General features: G+C 40.8%; 1 long non-coding RNA gene across 1 annotated transcript in view; it reads right to left on the reverse strand.

The window, feature by feature from the left end:
* Nucleotides 1-4,966: 4,966 nt before the first annotated feature.
* Nucleotides 4,967-20,014, reverse strand: part of LOC101464232 (hepatitis A virus cellular receptor 2 homolog) — a 48,091-nt gene continuing 33,043 nt past the window's right edge. The window contains exons 2-5 of the long non-coding RNA XR_013095842.1: nucleotides 10,745-10,801; nucleotides 7,015-7,095; nucleotides 5,482-5,838; nucleotides 4,967-5,262 (exon numbers count right to left, since the gene is read on the reverse strand). This is a non-coding gene — a long non-coding RNA (hepatitis A virus cellular receptor 2 homolog). The remainder of the gene's footprint in view (nucleotides 5,263-5,481; nucleotides 5,839-7,014; nucleotides 7,096-10,744; nucleotides 10,802-20,014) is intronic.

A 20,014-nucleotide genomic window follows, 5' to 3' on the forward strand; every position in this document is an offset into this window, starting at 1 on the left:
TTATTTACAAAAGAGTGTAATAGCGATGGCTTGACCGTCAACTGTGAATCATGGTGTGACGTGACCTGTGAGAGATGTGTGATTTACTTGAAAGCAAGTAGAAAACATGAACTGTAAAAAATAACATAAGGCACTAGAATAACTATGGACACAGGGATTCTGTGAGGTGAGGGAAAAGGGAGTTTTCGGGCCAGGGAACGAAACCAGAAGTTTCTGAATAACCTGCAATGAGAGGAGACAAAGTTCATAAGGTGTTTCTGTGAAGAACGGTTGTGAATGAATCATGAACTATAACTGTACTTATTGGCACAGGAGGGGTTAGTGGCCCGGGTGAGAGGATGAGGGTTCCAGCTAGTGATCATCTACAGGTTGCAGTGTTGCCAACTCCTCAGTAAGGAAAATCGCTTTTGGCTGTCCGAAAAGTCGCTAAAAAAACCATCACGGCCTAATTTTCATAATTGATCATGCTAATGTAATTGTAAACTACGTTGTTGGAGAGAGAAATAACATCGTGGAAGTACATAGAGTAAAAGACGTCCTAAATGTAGTTTAGAACTACAACTTAAATTCCTTTCTAATGTCACAATTCCAAACCTTATCCGGGCCTAGACCGGCAAAGGTAACCCGAAATCGGCACTTTGGTGGCGTTACTTTGTGTGTGAGAGTGGGTGTTTAAACATAGTTTTAAACCTTGTGATCCACAAAACAGCATAAAACTAAATGAACTGACTGTGTTAGTCAGTGTGGGAGCAGCGGCTTTGCTCATGCGCGATTCATTTGCCTTTTGGACGCGTAGGGGTGAAAATTTCCTGCCCTGATAGCAGCTTGGGGAGGACTATCCGTCATAAGTAAGTCTCCAATAATACCAGAAAAGGTCGCTTGAAAAAAAAAGAAGAAAAAAAAAGGGGGGGGGGGAGTGTCTGAAAACCAAGTAAGAAAAAGCTAAGTTTGCAGTAGTGATCGATCCTAAAATATGGATTCCTCCGATACCAATCATTTATGTTCTAGAATCGATTCTCGCATTAAAATATGGATATTTTAATAATTTAGGGTAAATTTGTAGTTTATCATTAACAGGAACACAGTGGAAAGAAACTATAACATTCGGATTGTCTACATGCAAAGGAACTACTTCCTCTTCTGCCTTTCATAGTTATGTGCGAAATACGGCTGTATAAATGTCTTGCAGCCGCTGGTGTGCGCACTCACAACAATGGTTGAGCGTAGTTGGACGTATTTTACCTCCACAAACAGCAGACGTCCAAATTCATGGGCTGCATCCTCCTGAGGCCGCATTTGTAGACCGATTACGTCACAGCGACGCGCAGAAGGCTGTCCAAATTCGTAGGCTCCTCAGAATGCAGCCGACAAATGCGTCCTCCTTTTCCCCGAATTTGAAGGATGGGTCGGGTGTGTCCTTCGTGGCCTACCATATCCCAGAATTCATAGCGCGGCCCAGCCAAACTCCAGTTTCCAACAATAGCGGCCGCTACTAAGTTTTAAAATTACTCATACTAATCTTTCTGGTTCACAAAATAAACTTTTAACATATTTTCAGTACCTTTGTAAACATCAAATATCTGCTCGGTTTATCAAGATATCGCATATTTGCAAAAGTGCTTTGACGTTTTCGGAGGCTTCTGCTACCCAGAAGCCTAGCTCGATAGCTAGCCGGGAGCTCGAGGGTTACTGATGCGGCCGAGAATGGCACATCATTTTCAGATCACCGCGGACTTTCGCTGCTCGGGTTAAACGTAATATATAAGTCACTTAGACAACCTAAAAATGTTATTGTTGGGCTTTTTTTCAGTGTTTTGTTTGTTCGTGAGTAAATCGGTTTGGCTGAGATTAAAGTTATTTGATTAGATTAGATAAAATAAAACGTTATTAATCCCCCGACTGGGTTCCTCCTTGGTTTTTACACAGCTGACTAAACGTCAAACAGAAAACTGATTAAACAGAAGTATGAGACAGTCGAGAATTTACGCCAGTGTCCTGTTATATTTTAGATAGCAAGGAGCAGACGGCTGAGTTTATTAAACTCCACCGAGACAGCGATAACGCTAATCAGAAGGCTAGACCGTCCAATTTCACGGCCGTTTACTTCCGGCCTACCCGACCTTCTGAGGACCCGGCCCACGTAGACCGCGAAGGCCGGGTCCTCAGGAGGATGCAGCCCATGAATTTGGACATGGCCTCTGTAATTAGGCGCCATTCTTCTTATTTTACGGCGCTGTTGCTCAATCGGGGGACGCTCTCTGTTGAGGAGAAAAGCATGAATTTCTTTGTATACGGATTATCCATTGTTTAAATGTCCCGGGCAGTCGAAAAGGAGGCAGAGCTGTTGAGAAATGCTAGGAGCTAACTGGGCGCTAACCGCATCATTCAAATATATTGAATGTCGCAATGTTGGCAAAGAGAGGAAGTGACGTAAGATTTGCGCATGCGGGGTACCGATCGGGTTTCCGGTACGGATCGGGTAGTGACACTCACTCACTCACCCCCTCCCTCCTGGCTCACAGCTTCTTATTCTTCTTGGTTGGCAACCAATGTTAAGGCGCATTACCGCCCCCTGGCGCACATTTCAGTGGACATTTAGATGAGAAAATATATATTTAACACATTTAAGGAGAATACTAATAAAAAAAAAATAAACAAAATAAATGTTTATTAAGCAATTTTGATAGGAAATTGCTTAATTTTAGAAATGTTTTTGCTCTTTTTTGCTCTATAAAATAGTTGGGTTTTTTTTTTTTTTTTTTAGAATCATTCATCTTAGCAGTAGGATATACATGAAAAGAGAAACAAATTAAGTTTGAGTGAAAATGTACTTTTTTTTTTAACTCTCTGGTCAACTGACTCAGTGAATCAAATGACTCAAAATATCCGATTCACTTTGGTGAGTGACTCATTAAAACTCGATTCAGTAAAAAGAATCAAATTTACCATCACTACTGTAGTGTAGTTCACACCTGAACATAGTCCTTGTTCTAAGCCAGGCTCTTCCTTCCTGGCTCTGCTCTTCTCATTGAATCAAAGTAAGAAACTCCACGAGGACAGACTGCAGTTTTCTCATCTTTGCTCAGATCCAAAATCCAAACAAATCAAATCCACTGCAGGCTGTAACTGTCAGATTAACAGAATCCAGACTGTCCTTTAAACTCTGAAAACCTTGACAAATGATCACAAGTCATTATGTTGTTATCATGTTTTGCTGGGCGACCTTTAGAGTGAATTGTTGTTGTTTTTTTCACAACAGTCCTCTCACATTCAAACTCTAAGCTTAATTCTATGAGTCAGGCCAAGCACAAGCCATGTTTGTACAGTCCTTGCCTTCCACTTTGACCTAACAGTTTTTGCATGAAATGTAACTAGTGTTACATTTCAGACAGACAGAGTCAGGAAATCATTGTTTTAAATCCCTGAATTACAAAAGGGATCAACATTCTTTCCCAGTTCAGCTACTAAAGTTTCAACAAATCTGTTCTTTATCAATTATAATAAATTATTTGTAGACGTTTTGTTATCTGCAGCAACAACCTGATGTTTTTATGCTGTAAATGTTCTCTTTGAATAGTAAAAAAAATCCATATGTGATTTATTTTGCCTGCATTTTGCGTTTTACCGTGCAGACAGTGATCCTGCAGAGACATTAGTTATGGATGACATCGTCACTAAAGAGAAGCTTACAGTAAAAGACGCTGCTCTTCTTTTAGATGATAAATCTGTTTTCAGACGACTGTTTCCAGCTGCTGCTCTCTAACTGGTCCACACAGCAGCTCAGACCTGACATATTCACTGTAAACACACTGGTTTATATTCTGTTTGTTCTCCTCATGATGTTACCCTCATACAACCACACTTTGATGAGTGTTCAAAGGAAACAGGAAACACTGTAAAGTCCTGTTGTGCTGCTCAGAGAGTCACGGTCATCAGGCTGGAGCAGCTGAGCCAATCCTGTGATAAGCAGCTGCTGGTTAACCAACCAGAGAAAGTGGAGTTAGATCCAGTTTACACATCTGCTCAGTGAGGTTTGTTTGAGTCCAGCTCAAATTATTGAGCTTCAGTTCAAGATTATTCATGAAGCACCAGAAAACAACAACCATCTGAAGGCTCTTTTATAAAAAAAAAACATTATAAACAGAAAATCCCTGAAAACTGCATGAAATGAGTCAACAGGTCAGAAAGTTTCTGATGAAAACAGATTTATTGTTACAGAAAGAAAACGAAACAAGATTCCTGCTCATAGAAATAAATATATTACATACAGTGTGCAATAATAAAGTAAAAAAGTGTGCAGTGCTTAAAGCTAAATATAATAAACATTAGAAGCTTCTGTGATATAAACATGAGTGTTTTATGTGTTTAAAGTGAAGCAGCAGATAGTTTGATATTAGCTCAGCAGGAGGTCGAGAGCAGGAAGTAGCAGCTACAGCTCACAGTATAAAGACAAGTTTAGTCTGATAAACTAAACTACTTATGAAGACTTCAGCTGGTGTTCATGAAGGTCGATGAGCGAGTGAGGAGCTAAAGGCTCAACTTTAACTTTGGGACAGTTTTCTACTTCTTAAAAACTATTATTATTGGTCATTCAAGATGGCGCCGTGGATGGCAGCCTTGGTACTGCGCTCTCTCGCACTTTTCTTGTTTCTGTTTATTATGTACATTCTGTAGTATTCATTCCACCTCATTTCATTTCTGTATTTTATGTATATAAGTTTAGATGAGTTATTTATAGTTGGTTTACACAGCTTTGTGTATGTATGTGTATGCATGTGTAGTGTATATATAGACGCACATAGTGTGTGTGTGTGTGTGTGTGTGTGTGTGTGTGTGTGCGTGCATGCGTGCGTGTGTGTGTGTGTGTGTGTGTGTGATTTACATTGCTGTGCTTGAGAGCCACCATCTACCAGAACCAAATTCCTTGTATGTGTCTGCATACTTGGCCAATAAACACTATTCTGATTCTGATTCTGATTATTAAAACTATTATTATAACCTGAATGCTCAGTGTCACCTTGGAGAAGCTGGAAGAGAAGCAAGAGACTCAGATGAGGAAAAAAAGAAGCTCTAACACATTTCAAACAGGCTGCTGTTCAGCTCGAGGAGGCTGGTAGGAATCCTTATTCTGTTGTTGTTTATGTTTTCTGTAGATCAAAAAACCAACAACAGCAGCAACAAGAAGCACAGCGCAAATAGACAGACCGACTATCAGTCCAACAGATCCATCCTCCTTCCCTCCATCCTCTGTGTGTGTCTGACCTGCAGGTGAGAAACAGGTGTGAGGTGTCAGCTGTCAGGTAGGTGATGAGTGAAGAACAGAACAGAATCCATTTCCTCTTCAAACTGCTGTCAGACATTATCTACTGCACTCTGATCACATCACTCAGACCAGCTGCTTTCTACAAAGTCTCATCAACAACATCTTTAGAAACAAACATCAACAACCAGGAAGCAGCTTCACCTCTTTTCACCACTCACCTGGAGAAACATTTAACCTGATGGTGGTGATTGGCTTAGTCTTCAGATGAGCTCTCTTCCTGTGGTTTGCTCCTCTCACGAAGACACGACACTCATATGTTCCACTATCAGCAGTCGTCACATTCTTCAGAATCAAAGACACGTCTCCATCCTTCATCTGTCTGTCCTGCAGATCCACCCGGTTCTTAAAAGAAGGATGCTGGTTGTCTGGAACAAACTGCTCATCCCGGTACAGGAGGACATAATCTGGCTCCAGATCAGCTCTGCTCCACTCTAGAACAACAATGATGTTGTTGTTTGGAGCTCGACATGTCAGAGTGACGTTCTGTCCAGACTCAGCTGTGATCGTCTTCTGGTCTGAAAGAGGAAACAACACAGAGCAGAGAGGTTAAAGGTCAAAGTTTAAACTCTTGACTGGTACAGCAGCCAATCAGGAAGATGATCAGAGACTACTGTGCTCTGGTTGATGATGGTTGAACCTTAAACCTGAGCCACAGTTCCCTCACTGCTCTTTTCGAGCAGCAGACTCACTCTGTGTTTACTAATTAGAGCCAAAAATAATTCACTTTAATCACATTTATAAGAGTGTAGGCAGAGAGTTGCTTACCATAACTATACAAACTGATTAATTACATTTAAGACACGTCCTTAATGCTAATATGTGTCCACTATTTTCACCTGAGGGGAATTTTATCCACATTAGAGCTGCAAACTTCTGGGAATAACAAATCTATATCTATATATCTATATCTATATCAACAACTAGCATTCACAGTCTGCTGGAGCTGTGAGTGTGTGGAAAAAGATAAATGTACTTACAGTCATTATAAAATGACTGTAAGTGCCTTCAGAATCATGTGACAACCCCTTGGCTTTGCTGTTCCACTTGAACGACGTATTGTTGTTGCCGTTAGCAATTAGCCTATAGTTCATTCAAAAGGCGCGATGGGTGCTTCGACATACGAAAGACCCCCAGGAATGTATTAATTTTGTAAGTCGGGGTACTATAAAGGTGGACAGCTTCTTTGACTTATTGCTACTCCTGCATCAAGCACAGCTGTAGGAACTTACATGTATTAAAGACGATTTGAAAATAAGTTATTACACTTTAAATAAGTAAATGTCACAAAAAAAAAATCACAATTTAACTTTATCTCATCAGTGAGTCTCATTGGCCCAACAGCACATACGCACAAACCTGTCTTTATTATCATCATTATCAAGATTATTGGTACTATTTTTGTTACCTCTTGGTCATTCTTTACAATTCTCACATAATATGTGTGTGAGATAAATACGGGAAAAGTTGCTATGTCAACATCCCATGAAATATTCCTGCTCACCAACAACTATTCAGTACTTCCCTCTGTCCCTCCTTCTATCAGCAGACCAAAAAGTGCTATAAGGGGGGAACATGGTGTAAATGAGCTTTTTAATTATTTTGAATTTAATAATCTAAATTGTATATATATAAGTGACAATGAAAGCAATTCAGTTCCCAGTAGTAGACACAGTGATACCTGCTGGTCTCACCTGCATATTCAGCCGGTGAAAAGCAGACGAGCAGAATCCAGCAGAATATCACAGATTTGCAAGTATCCATCTCAGGTTGTCCTGCAGATCCCAAATTCAGAGTGTTACATAGTTTAAAAGAGAAGCTGAGTCGACTGAAAATACACAAGATGTTTATGTTACCAAAGCTTCTGATATGATCCACAAACATAAACTAAGATTTACAAATGTGTATGTCTAACAGTGAATAGTGATTATTTACCCTCCAAAATGTTTATGTTCAGCAAATGTGTGAAGGAATTACCTGATATGACAGGATATCACATGTTAGATGAGAGCACAAAGTGCTAACAGTAGCATAAATGTGGGCATGTGACGTGATCTCTATGGGACACCGTTTGTAAAGTGAAACATCCTGAAATTAACGGCAACATTTTTCCACATTTAACTGAAAGCCCTACAAAAACATTTTTTCGGGGCAGTTTTTACAACATTTCATATTTAAAACACAATTTTAAATGTTAAATCTAAATATTAAATGTTAAATCTAAATATTATATTTAAATCTAAATGCTAAATCTTAAATCTAAATGTCATATTTAAATTTAAATATTAAATGTAAATGTTACAGGAAACTAAATATTTAGCTAACATGAAAATTTATTGTACGGATCAACGGAAATACCAAAATAAAAGCTTTACTAAATCCCCCGGTGCAAAAGTGTGCTGGTAGTGGTCAGATTGTGTCTGCTCTCCCCTGATGGTCACTTCTCACCGTCATGAGCTGCTTCACTTCTGCACATCCAGCGATTTGGCTGAAAACATCGGAGGGTCCGTTCTCTTTCAAACACTCGTTTCGGTGTCTCACTATGGGAACGCTCTAGGTCAGCTAGGTCATACTAGCTCACCATAGCTACCCAACCGAGAGAAGAAAAAAGATCAGCGTCAGCTGTCCAGCCATTCCAAGCTAGCTACACCAAACTTCCTTAATATGGCAGACTGCAAACCGCTGCCCAGAATTTGCCCCTGCGGTTGCAAAATCTCAGGTTCAGATACACATGACGCTTGTGTGATGTGCCTCGGGCTGCAACACGCTCAAGTGGCTATTTCCACACTGGGTTCATGTGAACACACCCTAAAAAGCCTTTGCTGAAGGTTAGCCCGTCAGGCTAGCCTGTCAAAGAAGGACCCAAAGCTATCTCAAATCAGCCCACCAATGAGGCACCCTGAGTCAGCCACACCAGGCACCAGCCGACTGTGATAACCCCGGCACATAGTCCCGCGGCATAGAGTTATTTGATGTTGCAAAATGGGCAGCTGAAAAGCTGGCAATCCCATGGCCCACTGTGACAATGGAGAACTCCACATCACGATACGAGGGTAAAAGGCTCCCCAAAGCACAGCGCACTACTAAGCAGGTACTACCGCTTTTCCCTGAATGCGTGGACGAGGTCACATGCTGCTGGGCAAAGCAGCAGCATGTGACGGGGTTTCGTCACCCAACCCCGTGCAGGGAGCAGCGGCGTTTGACTGCGCTGGAATGAAAGAGAAGGGCATCTACCAAATTCCCACAGTGGAGAATCTGGTTGCATCTCATCTCCACCCAAACTAGAAACTTTCCATGTCATCTGGTCCATCCCTTCGCCCCTTCGCTCCTGCTAGCCTACTTGGCGGAGCTCCAGGACCAGACTGCTGCAAACTCGGATGCTAGCAAGCCGTGGGAAGAGCTGGCCGTCGTTACGGACCAGTGTCTCCACCTCACTAGAGCAGCAGTACAAGCGGCGGGCAGAGCTCTCAGCATCATTGTCCTACAGGAGAGGGCAAGATGGTTGAACTGGCATTCTGGATGAAAGCATTGACCCCGCTGGCCTTTTTGGGACCGTCTCTTTCATAGGAATAACTCTAAACTCCACCTTGTACAGAGTGACTCTCTCTGTGGACAGAATTTAAAAAATGCACACATGCCGGCATTTTTCAGGTGGGAAGATATCTCCCATTCAGAAGACTCCTGCAGATGCTGGGATTAATGGCGTCTTCACTAGCGGTCATTCCACTTGGCAGACTGCATATGAGGGAGTTTCAGCCATGGGTAGCATCACTGAGACTGAATCGAAAGCACCATATTCACCGCCATATCAGAGTCACAGCAGACTGTGCTGTGGCACTCCACTGTTGGAGAAACAGTTCACTCCACTGTTGGAGAAATCCCAGATTTCTCACTCAGGGGGTGTCACTGGGGGCTGTCACAGCCAGAAAGGTGGTGACCACGCACGCGAGTCTCACGGGCTGGGGTGCCACAGCGGCAACTGGGGGTGCTCACATAAACTGGCTAGAATTGCTAGTAGCATTTCTAGCACTGAGACACTTTCTTCCCATTAAAGAAACTGCCATGTTCTGATCAGAACAGACAACACCACTGTTGTGGCGTACATCAACAGACAGAGCGGGATACGGTCCCTTCCTTTGCACATGCTGGCTCGCAGACTGATCATGTGGAGCAGGCAGCATCACTCTGTTGTCATTGAGCGATATTCACATTCCAGGAGCTCTGAACTTGAGAGCAGACTTAATGTCCAAGGGGAACCGCAGTACGGGGACTGGACCCTGCACCCACATGTGGTGACCCAAATCTGGACCCGCTTTGGCCAGTCACAGGTCAACCTGTTTGCCTCAATGGAGAACGCTCAGTGTCCACTGTATTTCTCCCCGAGGGACCAGGAGGCTCTGCTAGAGGTAGATGCATTAGCTCACAATTGGCCACATGCTCTGCTTTATGCGTTTCCTCCACTGGCCTTAATTTCTCCCACTCTAACCAGAGTGACGAGGTCCCATTGGTTAGCGGAGATTATGCCCCTCTTGTGGAGCGAACCTTGGCTTCTCCCTATCTGACGAGACCTAGTCTCCCAGGCCAGGGTATGAATCTGAGTATGGCAGGACTCCCCTTCTGGTGGATGATGCCAAGGTCAGCTGTGAAGCTATGTTATCTATGCAGCTAAATCACTGGACATGCTTGTAGGCAAGAAGTGAAGCAGCTCATGGTGGTGACAAGTGACGGGGAGAGCAGACACAACCTGACCACGTTTAACATTTAGATTTAAAATTTAATATTTAGATTTCACATTTAAAATTGTGTTTTAAATATGAAAAGTTACAAATACTTTACTAAATGTTGTAAAAATGACTAAAAAAAACATTTTTTGTAGGTTTTTGAGCTAAATGTGGAAAACATTTTCAGTTAATTTCAGCATATCTCACTTTACAAACAGCGCCCCATAGATCTCTGCGTCTTGGGCAGTTAAAAATAGTACACATATTTTTAGACATGTGTGCTCACAGGAAGCAAAATGAGGATCAGACTTGTGAAACAGACAGTAAATTGTGTGTAAATTACTTAGAAATCAGTACAATGGTTTTGCTTGTGGTCAAATTGATTTGAATTTTGAAACACTGCATAGATTGAAACACATATTTATGAGTCAGAAGTTACACATCTGAGGTAAAATCTGTAGTGAGTTCAGCACACCCAGAGTATCTTACCCCAACACTGTTGTTCAGAATAAGCAGTCACACAAAGCTCAGTTTGTTAAGTTTAACCAGGGTTTACTGAGTAAGTAAAGTTAAAATATATGTTGTGTATTTTATACAAAATCAGCAGCGTGAGAGAAAAAGCTAAACTACAGTATTGTTGATCTCCAATCTGATTAAGTTACCGTGGTGATTTACCCCAGCAGTACAGACACCCTGAAGTTACCTGGATCAGATGAAATCCTGGTTGGTAGCACAGCCTCAGGACTCACTGATCCTCCTGCTGGATGGTGATCAGGTTGAGATTGTAAAAACATAACTGTTAACAGACGTATTTTAACGTTGTTCACATGTAAACAAACACTTTAATCAGACTGCCTTTGCAAAGTGAGAACTATGGGTCAATGAAATAATTTAATGCATGTTGTTCTTTTGTTTGTTTCTTTAAATGGGAAATAATCTAGTTAAGACATGTGAACAGACAACCCACAAAAACACACACAGACACACACTAGTATTAGCAGAGCCTGTTCTTTAAGAAAGAAAAACTTGTGAGCTTCTAAATTCTTCTCATTTGTTGTCATGTTTGTTGTGTGCTGGTCTGATACAATTTCCTAAAACTACACAGGTCATTTACTTTACATTCAGAATGAAAGTGTGCACTCGTGTAATGAAAACAAAATTCATTAAATCATTATTGTCATCTCCAGTCTTCCCCTTGTGCAGTAATACAAGGAACGATTCGCTGTCAGCTCAGTTTAATCTCAAGTGTTTGAAAGATTAGTGTCTGATGACACTTTGCTTACAGACAGGATTTTAATCACTATTTTAAAGGCTGTGGGCTGCAGCTATTGCTCGAACACTGTGTGCATGCAACAGGCCTCAGTGTCTGACAGCATTAGCATTGTTAGTTACCTTAAACAGGCTGAATCCACCGCTGCACTGTGAGGATAAGGGCTCTGTGTCGCTCCAGTGTCACTTCTTATTCTTTACAAGGATAAATAACAAGTGATGGGCAGGAACAAGACGCACACAGCAAAAAGGAACCAGAGACTTTATGACAGGTTTCTGCTGGAATGGCCAGTGACTCAGCAGAACCAGTAAAATGAAAGTAAACTGCAAAGACAGAAGGAGTAAAGAAATTTTCATTGCAAAGATAAAAAAAATATGATCCCAAATTTGATTTTGAATCATTTCACTTATTTCCTTTTTAAAACGACATTAAAGAAGATTTAGTACATCACAAAAAAAAATCTGAATTAATTTTTTAATGGTGTTTTTTGTGAGTTATTGTTTCCATCCTCCATGCAAAAGTGCTTAGCAGGTTTTTTGAATATGTGGCCAGAGAGAGATCTCTGTTTTAGTGAGTCATAATTAATAAATGTGCAGATAAAACAACAAATCTGTTTGTACTCAAAGATGTAATTAGAAAGGACTGTAAAGACTTACAAAGGGTGTTACATTTCTTGTGAACTGGGCATCTTAACAGCTGCAGGGCTTGAGGAGAACACACCACACACACACACACACACACACACACACATAGCCTCTGCTACAGGAATCCCCCTCTTGTGTCTTTCGGTCAAAAGACAAAACTGACGTAAGCATTCAAGTAAACATTAATGTCACCATGGAAACTGCATGCCACTCTTGCAAAACTCTGCAAGCTTCTCATGAAGCAAGAGAAAAAACACATGCACACAGACATGCACACACACACACGGCGGGTCTTGCTATCTTCGTGGGGACATCTCATTGACATAATGCATTCCCTAGCCACTTGCCCTAACTTTGACATTTAAAAATGAATGCCTAAACCTAACCACAGGACACGTACAGACATGCCTGCGCCTCCTTGGTACCAATACAAGTTAGTATTGATGTTTATATCATGTTTATGACAGAAGTCTGAGGTTGGGGGAGGATACATTCAATTCGATTCAATTCAATCATATATATCGCCAATTTCTAGTACCAGCTGACCCCAGATCAAACACATAATAATAATAACGTAACATGTAAAAATATGAGGCTTTTCATTTGAAAGCAGTGCTCCACATTTCACATTTTTTCAGTGTGAGGTTGTTTCAAACTGTAGACACAGATCTGTCTGTTTAAATGCTGAATAAGAAGAAACTGTGTGACAAACCTGGCTAAAGAAGGATCCACTATCAAATATGCAATCATTTTTCACATAGTTTTCAGCTGCCAATCAGAGGCAACAAATCACTCAAACATGTTTAAATAGCAAACTAAACAGAGAAAATTCACTCACTCAAACAATCATCAGGGTGGAGTCCACAGCTGTGCTGCAGCTGTAGTGCTCACACCTAAACATAGTCCATGTTCTCAGCCAAGCTCCTTCTTCCTGCCTTCCTCAGCTCCTCTTCCTGGCTCTGCTCTGCTCTTCCTGAATGAAAGTGAGAGGACAGACTGCAGGTTTCTCATCTTTGCTCAGAAACCCAGGAAACACAGCAAGCAGGCTTTAACTGTGAGATTTACAGAATCCATACAGTTCTTTAAACTCTGGCGACCTTTACAGTGAACGATGGTTTGTTTTTGTTTGTTTGTTTTTTCACCACAGTCCTCTCAAATTTAAACTTTAAGCTTAATTCCTTGAGTCAGTAAAGTCAGTCAGTAAAAGTCAGTAAAAATCCATAAATAAAAATCAGGGTTCAGAGTGAGTGCAGCAGTATTTAGATTTCACTCCGAGCCAAGTTGTGGTTAAAACGTATCAGAAACAACGCTGGTCGTCTCTGCAGATGCTGTGTGATCTGATACTTGTCATGTACTGCTCATGCAGCAGCAGAAAATGTGTCCAAAGTTCAACATTTATGTGACCCAAAACAGAAAGTTGTGTTATAACTGTGATGCGTTCACTGACATGTCCTTATTCTTTCACTTTGCTGTATATAAAGAGAACAGAGAGGCTCTGCTCAGCCCAGCAGTCGTCCACCAGTCCAACAACAGGAATCCAGCTGCTGCTCTCTAACTGGTTCTCACATTTATATTTAAATTCTATATATTTATATTATGTTTGTTCTCCTCACAAAGGAGATGAACATGAAATGAAATCTCATACAACCACTGAGGGCCAGAAAGTTCAAATGGAGAGATATTCTTCTTTCTTTAATAAAGAAGCAGAAGAAGAAGATGGTGCCATAAAAAATTAATTTATCTTTCATACTTAATAGAAAATTCTTCACCAGGCCTTTCAGAATAAAAACGTGAACAATGGTAAATGATGGTGTGTTTTTGTTTTTCACAACAATCCTCTCAAATTCAAAGTCTAAGCTTAATTCCTTGAGTCAGGCAGAAGCCATGTTTGTACAGTCTTTGGCTTTTCTGCTAGTGTAGAGAAATTAAACTAGTGTTTGACAGAAAGATTCAGGAAATCATTGTTGAAAATCCATGAATAAAAAAGGGTTAAACAAAATTCAGCTACTAGATAAAGTTGAAGAAAATCTTATTACAAATCTGTAATAAATTATTTGTAGACATTTTGGTGTTTGCAGCAACATGTTTGCTCTGTGACTGTTCTCTTTGAGTACTGTAAAAATAAACTTCTATAATTAAGTTGATTCTGTTCATCTGGACGATACATCCTGGACGTGGTGTTTTCAGTGGGAGAAACGTTTTGTCACTCATCAAAGTGACTTCTTCAGTCTCAGCTGACTGCAGGTTTCCCCAAATCTTATAAACAGTACATAAACAGTACATTTGCATAATGACTGAAACTAGAATCACTGAAGGAACAATGGGCAGGGAGGTCTTTTTCTTCATCATAATTGTGCAAATTCTCATGACCATTGATCAGTCATTGTGCGTGTGTGTCAAATCACTACCGATTGGCATGCAGACATGATGAAGTGGATCCAGTGAAGTTGAGAACCTTTTTATATCCCTGACATTCCGCTCCGAAAAGGAAGAAGATGACTCACATAAACCAGAATCTGTTGAAAATTTAACTTTTTAGAGAATTCAATCAGAAACAGGATCATATGGATAAGTTCAGAGTTACAACACAGATCACAGAGGAGTTTTGCAGAAGCATGATCCTGTTGCTTCTGCAGAAGGGAGAACCGGGTGCTGGTGGTGTAGTGGGGGATATTTTAATGGCACACTTTGGACCCCATACTGAGGATTGTTTAAACACCACAGCCTGCTTGAAGTATTCTAACTGACTGTGTGCATCACTTTATAACCACATTCCTGCAGGATAAAGTGCCATGTAACTAATGTAATTTCTTGAACGTGACAACAATCCATCCATCCATCTAGCCAGGTATACCTAATAAAGTGGCCGCCGAATATATGCACTGTGTGTAAATGGGAAGATCAGTCACTTCATGATAGCAACCAGCAGATGGCAGCAGTGGAGCATTAGTTTTCCCAATGCATGACAGTTTTCATGTGACCTTTGACCTTTAATGTTACAGTAGAACAAACAGACTGTAAGTTTCCTTCTGAGACCCGAGCTTCTGGTAAGGATGTACTTTACATATCTGGAAGCTGGAAGTATGTCTCAGGTCCTAAAATGCATCTGGAGGACAGCTGATAGAGGATGCAGAGGTTAAACAGCTGTGGCCACAGCTGGAATATAGAAACCGCAGAGGACTCCTTTAACAGCTCGCCCTCTTTATTCAGTTTATTTCAGTTCTTTAAGATGATCAAACCTTCTGCCCTTCATTGTTTCTGTGTGTGATATCTTAAGAAGATGTGATGTCTGTCACATTATCACCATTTTGAAAAGCAGTGCCAACACCTGGAAAGCAGACAGATGTGTAACTACAGATCTTCCTTATTGAACTTTTGCATAAGGTTGATTTGATTTTCAATCTGCAGGAGAATTTGAAACCTTATTTTTTGCATAAAGTCAGCAAACTTTTTAAATGTTTTTATTATAAGATGATGCACAATGATTTTATGTCCCATGACCTTTGACATAAAAGTTATCTAGATGGTTTCTGAGTGCTTCTATGTGTTTGTCGTGCACATTTACTGTTAACATTCATGCTTTGTAGGAGGGTTTATATAAAATTGAAAGCATGTGACAGCGTGCTTTATGAGCATAGTTTGGACACAGGAGGACATTTTTGACCTCAAGAGTTGCAGACTTGGTTTAGTCTGATGTTTTATTATAAGAGGACATCATGGAGCATGTGAGGAATGATTAGAGAAGTGAAATCATGGACTGGTGTGACACTAAAACAAGCATCTCACAAATTTGAACCAGGACACCCTGATGAGAAGTGGCTACTGGACAAGAAGACATTGGTGTGCAAGAGATGAAAACAGGGTGTTGTTAGAACGCTACTACACAAGTAACCCCAGCAGAAGGAGGTACATGGACAGGATGAGGGACCTATGGAGTCTTCGATACCCAACATCCACATGGATGGTGAAACAACCAGTAGCTCAGTGTTCCAACATTCGAAAGAAGGAACTGCTCGCACAGCTAGAGATTGATGAGGTACAACACAAATGCTACGGCAAGGGGGAGCCAGGACGCCAGGTCAGGGGGGACATATCATCACCCCCACCCGAGATTGGGTACAAAGCCCCAAGTGCAGTAGAAGAAGGATCGTTGAGTGCAAGAGGAACTGAGCTTGAAACCTGGATCCAGTGTAGCTGGTTACCAAATCTACATGAAGTACCCTCAGAAGATCTACTAGATGATGTGAATGCAGCACGGACGTTACCTACCACCACCAATAAACACAGCTGAGGTTTTTACAGTAAAAAATAACTTTTCCCCAGTAGGTTTTTATGTTTTGTTTTGTTTTTTTTAGATCAGTTGTGTTAATAAAGAATGTTAATAAAAAATAGTTTGCTAAAAAAATAATGATAACAAAGAAGGTAAAGCACAGTTTGAAAGCTGTAAAAGTAAAGTTAAAGAGAAATGTCAGACCAGTGGGAACCATGTACAGTCTATAACAACAGAAGCAGATCAGGTTAGTATTGTGTAACAGAGTGTGAAACTTAAGTTAGACTAGTGTTTGTAAATGAACCGCCTCATGTTGTGTAGCTTTCTGCATTGTATGTTTATTTATCATATAAGCTAAACAGTTCACCTTTTTTATTTAAGTGAAATGTTTAATTATGAGTGTTAAAGAAAACAATAAAGTTTTTTTTTATATAAAGTAGGCAGCAAGTATATTTCATGTATTTTAACCATGTATATGATACATAATAATGGATTGGATTTATATAGCGCTTTTCAAGGCACCCAAAGCGCTTTACAATGCCATTATTCATTCACTCTCACATTCACACACTGGTGGAGGCAAGCTACGGTTGTAGCTACAGCTGCCCTATGCAGATGTTACATTCTGTAATATGTGTAAAGAAATGACTTTGATTTTGCTACCCTGAGAAGATTTCTCTAGATCAGCTGTTGCCTCGACTCCTCCCTCTGCTGGTGACAGCTGAGTTATGAACAGAAAAATCTTGTCTTCACAACTTAATTGCACCAAACTGTTTGTGTGTGAGTACATCTAAAAACTAACATCTGCTTTGCCACATGACAGCAGAGGTTTGGTGACAGGAGACCTGCGTCCTCTCTGTGAGCAGCCAACAGCACTCAGCTGTCATATGAAATTAATAAGATTTTGATATCAAACTCACCTGCACAGGTAAACCCCACGAAGGACAAAGATTCAAAAGTCCAAGGTTCCCTAGAGTGAAAAAGAAAGCAGCACAGGTCATACAGATGTCAGAGTGCGCTTTGAGAGATGTTGCTTTGGCACAGATCCAGTTTCTGCCATAGGTGGTGCAGGTTGTTGCTGTCCTGTCAGAGCAAGAAGGTTCTAGGTTCAAATCCTGCTGGGCTTCTTTTTTTCTGTGTGGAGTTTGCACTCAGCTACTCTGGAGTGGAAGATTCTAGGTTGGTCGTGTATGTGAGGGAGATGAAGTGCCCAGAATAAGCTGCTTTATGAATGTGTGGTTAATTAAAAGCACTTTGAGGGGTTTGTAGCACAGCATGAATGTAAGTACATGACCTGCCTATTGATGTGTGTAGTTTGTGCTCACAGGTACAATGTAACAAAATCTACATCCCACCTTATACTAATAGCACCACACTGATACATTGTAGACACAGTATAAAACATGGACGCCTGCATTCTCTCTGAAGGCCACCAGATGGCGATAGTTGGGGAAAAAAACTCACTTTAAAAGCAGAAGCAAAGATGATTTCACACAAACTCACTTTTGACTGATTCCAGCTCAGATTATTCAGTTTCATTTCAGATTTACTCATGAAGCAACAGGAAGCAACATTCAGGTTAAGAAAATTTATTTACAGAACAAAAACAGACTGTACAGGTGAGAAAGGGCCTTGATGCATGTTCAATCATCCAGGTAAGTAAATCTCCAAAAGTTGACTCTGTTCACCTGGACGTAGTGTTTTCAGTGGGAGAAACGTTTCGTCACTCATCCAAGTGACTGCAGGTTTCCCCAACCTTATAAACAGGACATTTACAAGCTACGTCCAGACGAACAGAACCAACGTTTTGGAATACAGGTTAGAAAATATTTTTTATAAAAGAGAATTCATGTATACAAAAACCAACTCATTTTTTCATCAATAATAACGTAAAACAATAAAATCTGTACCAGGAATAATTTTAAAAGTGTATAAATAAACAGAAATAAATAAAAGCTCCGTGTAATTTAATATATACAAATATATATTATAGATGTCTCGTCTATTTAAACTACAGAAACAGTCTGAGGCTTCAGCTCAGCAGGAGCAGAGGTCACGAGCTAACAGCTACACATACAGTAGAAACAGGACACGTCTGAAATTCAAGAAAACTAAAGAAAAAGAAGGAAAAGTACGACATTAGTTCAATCTTCTTTTGGAATGAATCCATCTTTAAAACTGTTCAACACAACGTGATGAAATCGTTCACAAAGATGCTGAACAACAAATCCAGGATGTCCTCGTCTGTCTCTGCTCTGAGAAGCTGGAACAGCAGCAGGAGACTCAGATCAGCTGGAAGCCCTCTGAGAGAGTTCAAGGAGGCGAATCCTGACTCTGTTTCTCTGTTGGACTGTTTGTCGATGTTTTGCACCAAACAAAAATAACATTTAATAACTTGTGAAAATCTTATTTTCACATTTCAAACAGGCTGCTGTTCAGCTGGTATGAACCCTGACTCTGTGGTTTAAGTTTCCTGTAGATTATAACACCACCAACAACAACAACAGCAGCAACAATAACGCCAACAGGAAGACCAACTTTCAGTCCAAAAGATTCATCCTCCTTCCCTCCTGCTTCCTTCTCTTCTGCCTCCTTCCCTCCATCCTCTGTGTGTCCTCCTGTCTGACCTGCAGGTGAGAAACAGGTGTGAGGTGTCAGCTGTCAGGTAGGTGATGAGTGAAGAACAGAACAGAATCCATTTCCTCTTCAAACTGCTGTCAGACATTATCTACTGCACTCTGATCACATCACTCAGACCAGCTGCTTTCTACAAAGTCTCATCAACAACATCTTTAGAAACAAACATCAACAACCAGGAAGCAGCTTCACCTCTGATCACACACACACTCAACTCTACTCACTCACCTGGAGGATCAACAACACTCAGGTTTATGCTGCATATGAGCGTCTCTGGAGCATTATTTTGATTTTCTCCTCTTGGGTAGACTCGACACTCATATGTTCCACTATCAGTAGTCGTCACATTGTTCACAATCAGAGACATGTCTCCATCCTTCATTTGTCTGTCCTGCAGATCCACCCGGTTCTTAAAAGATGGATGCTGGTTTTCTGGATCAAAGTGCCCATTCCGATACAAAAGGACATGTTCTTCTCCCAGGCCACTTTTTTTCCACTCTACAGCTGTGTAAGGGTTGTTGTTTGGAACTAGACATGTCAGAATGGTCTTCTGTTTGGACACAGCTATGATGTTTTCCTGGACTGAAAGAGGAAACGACACAGATTAGAGAGGTTAAAGGTTTAAATGATGAATCAAAACTGTACATTTTTGAAGCCATCTGTGAAACACGATGGAGGCTCTGTTAGTTTTTGGAGTTGCGTGTCAGTCAGTGTTGTTGATCTTGTCTGAATGGATGAAATTATGAACACAGAGAAGATCAGATTTTGATCCACCATGAAAGAATCTGATCGGTAACATCATCATTTTTAAGGCAATGATCCTGATCTTAATAGAAAAACACACGAGGGGAGGCCGGTCCGTGACTGATACCCACACGGCTTCAGCATTAATGATCATTTCCATGTAAATGTGAAGCGATTCAGACAGTTTCCTCCTGCTCACTGGGACAGGAAGTACAACCCTTTTTTAAGACTAGCAGGAAAACCTCGGGCTCGTGTGTGACAGCGTTGCGTTTACTCGCTCCTTCTTCTGACGGATTTTCTAGTTTATAAAGTTTCGTTTTACCTCAGCCCTTAAAGAGATGGTAGAAACAACTTCCGAGCGAAAACTCTGCATTGTTAGAAAGTTTAACGAGGATATCCAGACGACTT

Source organism: Maylandia zebra, linkage group LG3 (assembly GCF_041146795.1).
Source record: "Maylandia zebra isolate NMK-2024a linkage group LG3, Mzebra_GT3a, whole genome shotgun sequence".
In the NCBI taxonomy this organism is placed as follows: domain Eukaryota; kingdom Metazoa; phylum Chordata; class Actinopteri; order Cichliformes; family Cichlidae; genus Maylandia; species Maylandia zebra.